Here is a 3,431-nt window from a genome sequence, read left to right on the forward strand (position 1 = left end):
ACAGGCACCCGCAGGGCTCCTCACAAACACGCAGCCTGCCCGGAAACTGCTCGCAAATTCAGCAATCGACTCTAGGTTCCTACTTTTCATTTATTCCGCGGGGAGGCGTGGTAGATGACCCCTGGTCGACTCCATTGGCTGAATGAATTCACCTGGTCTAGGTGGGCCAATCCAGGTGCAGCACCCACCCACGCGTACCTGGAGGGAAACCTGAACCTCTGAGCCTGTGCCATATGCCACTCCTTTGTTTCCGTAGCTCAGACCTCTGGGCATGCGTAATGGCTGCCCCAGTCCTTAGGAGAGACTACCTAACAGATCTTGCTTTGGAAACCCTATCTATAGTGCACAGGAGTTGGAACTGACTCAACAGGTGATACCTTTTGAGATGAACTATACAGTCACCACGAGAAACCCGACAAAGCAAAACACACTGATAAGTCAGTTTTGCTTGGTAGTAATGATAACAAGAACTGATTTAAAAGGCAGCATCGGCATTCTTCTGGGGAAAAAATGCCATTGAGACAAGAAAGGAAATCCTGGGCGAGAGTGGTCGGAAAAGCCAAGGTGAGGCCATTGAGACTGTTTTGACTAATGGCTGTTGCTGTATGTTCATAGGGTTTCCCAGGGCTGAGTTTTGAAAACTGATCAAATCCTTCTCAGGTGCTACCATCTGTGAGGACGATAAGTGACAGAATTTTGGTTAGCAGTTGAGCTTGTTAGTGGCTTGTACCACGTGGGAATGGAACCTGGGAATGGGAAATGTTATTGGGTACTCTCAAGTTGATTGAAATTCAAGGCAGCTCAATGTGATGGGATAAAATGGCCCCACAGGTGTTTCTTGGCTGTGGACTTTACCGAAGCAGCCCACCAAGCCTTCCTCCTATGGGGCCATTGAGTGGGTTTGCCAAACCATCAGTTAGCTGTCCAGCACGGAGTTGCTTGTGAAGTGACTTCTTCTTCCCCAGATGGGTATTCTGAAACGTTTGAAAATAATTTTGGGCTCTCTGTACTGTTCTTGGTCATCCAATTCTTAGTACTGACAAGTACCTTCCTCTCCCCGGGTTGAAGACAGAAGAGAACTTGTGAATGTAATTTGGACTGAGTTGCTATGTGGGATGTTATTTTCTGGCTCTAGATTTGTTAATTTATTCATTGATTCAGTAAACACTTATTAAACATTTACTATGTTTCAGGAACTATGGGTTGAAGATAAAAAAATAAATACAATCTTTGGCTTCTAACATCTTGCTGATGAGCTAATACCACTCCTACTGAGTGTATGACAGAACAGAACTGCCTCATAAGGTTTCCAAGGCTGTGAGTCTTTAAAAAAAATACTTTTATCGGGGGCTCTTACAGCTCTAATCACAATCCATACATTCATCTAGTTGTAACTTTGTATAGAATCAGGCTGCCACATATTTTTCTGCCAAGCAGCTGTGGGCTCGAGAGGCTGACCTTTGTGCTAGTTGCTACACTCGTAATCACCGTGGCCACAGGACTCTTGCCTGGGCCCTAGAGGAAGCTTAAAATATTTGCCCCCTTCCCTCCTTGGCACCATCCTTCAGCACCTACATTTTTGCTCTTTCATCTTCTTTCTGGGCTTTTTGCTTCTCAAAAGCATCATTGAGATTTTATTTCCTTGTTTGCCGTCTGCGTTGGGATGGCTATCAGTGCAGCTGAGTGTGGTGAAGTCAGTCACTTGAATAAATGGAATGGTGTTCTGCCAAGTCTAACCCCCCAGTGTCTGTGACTGTAACCTGGTTTGGAAAAAGGGACTTGGAAGAGGCTATCAGTTAGCATGCGGTTTAGCAGAGTAGGGGTCCTAATGCCACCTGTGTGGGATTGTTATAAAAGGGATGCAGGCACAGTTAAGACTGCCATGATAAAATGAGGCTTCATGTCAAGCAGCACCTGGTGCTTCCAGAAGTGGAGAGATAAGAAAAGATTCCCCCCTAAAGTCCTTGAGGAGAACCTGACCCTACCACCATCCTGGATTTGGACCACTTGTCTCCAGAACTAAGGGAGAATACATTTCTGTCCTAAGAGCTGCCTACTTTGGGGCACTTTGTTAAGGCGGCACCAGGAAACTAGTACAGTCTCACTCTCTGCCATGGAGTCAATTCAGATTCAGAGCGGCCCTATACGACAGAGTAGAACCACCCCTGTGAGTTTCCAAGACGGTAAATCTGTGTGGGAGTAGAAAGCCTCATCTTTCTCCCCAAGAGCATTTGGTGGCTCTGACTAGTCGCTCACATGAAAATCAAATTGAGTCAAAATTATTCTGGAAAATGTGTATGAAACATTCACACAAGTACACCCACAGTACTTCCTCTAAATGAAATGTTTCTGACATGGTGAACAAGGACATAAAAGTTGAAGGTTGCACTCCCTACGGTGACTCTTCTGGGAACATTGGAATGGTTGTCCTTTCTTCTTTGCTAAACTTACAGATTCAAATTTGTAAAAATTATACATAGAGTTGAGGTAACTCTAAATCACAGCTACCCAAGAAGCTGATGAAGATAGGACAATTAACAATCTTCAAAAGAGTGTGAACGGGGTTCAGTAGTCAAATTCTCACCTTTCATGCTGGGAACTGGGGTTTGATTCTTGGCCACTGTAGCTTGTGCTCAGCTACCACCTGTCTGTCAGTAGAGGCACATGTGTTGTGATCCTGCGACACAGCTTCCAGACTGCTGAGGTGGGCAGCGGGCATGTGGATGACGCCGGACTGTGCAGTGCATTTAGGTCCATCGTGCTACGGGGTGGGCTAAGTCAGACCATTGCTTTTGAGGGTTTACCACAAACAGTTTGTGTCACTCAGGCTCCTATATCCTTTTTCATCCTTTCTCCAGCTTTCCAGAGCTCAAATTTCTGATGACTTTCTGCCGTTTTGACTGTAAATCAACCTAGGTGGTTTTAGTTGTTTTTTTTTTTTTTTTTCAGCTCTCTTAAGCAACCCACTCCCACTCCAAATCAGATCCGCAGGTTATCAAGCAAAACTACACAGGAAATTCTGACATTACCCAAGATTTGAATTTTAGCAGCCTGTGCCTTGAAACTCTTTGATCCATTAAAAAACAACAACAACAACAAACATGCAAAATTAAGGACAATAATACCACCCTGGAAAAGATGGTTCGGGAATGAAGCACAATAAAATAAATAATATATCTTTAAGTACCTATCACCATGCTGGTTCACATTAGATAATAAAGCAAATGCCAATCCTCTTCTCATTCTTCTTTCAGGAGACAGATCTGAGAGAGGCTGATCATGAACCAAAGGCTGCTTGGTGAACACTGACTGAAGATGACCCAGACTCACGCTCTACAACCACGGGGCTGGGCAGACTGATGCCTCCTGGCTGCCCTGAGAAGGACGGGCAACGGCAATTACGAGTTAGGGAATCTACCTCCCCAAACAAA

Source organism: Tenrec ecaudatus, chromosome 10 (genome assembly GCF_050624435.1).
Source record: "Tenrec ecaudatus isolate mTenEca1 chromosome 10, mTenEca1.hap1, whole genome shotgun sequence".
In the NCBI taxonomy this organism is placed as follows: Eukaryota; Metazoa; Chordata; class Mammalia; order Afrosoricida; family Tenrecidae; genus Tenrec; species Tenrec ecaudatus.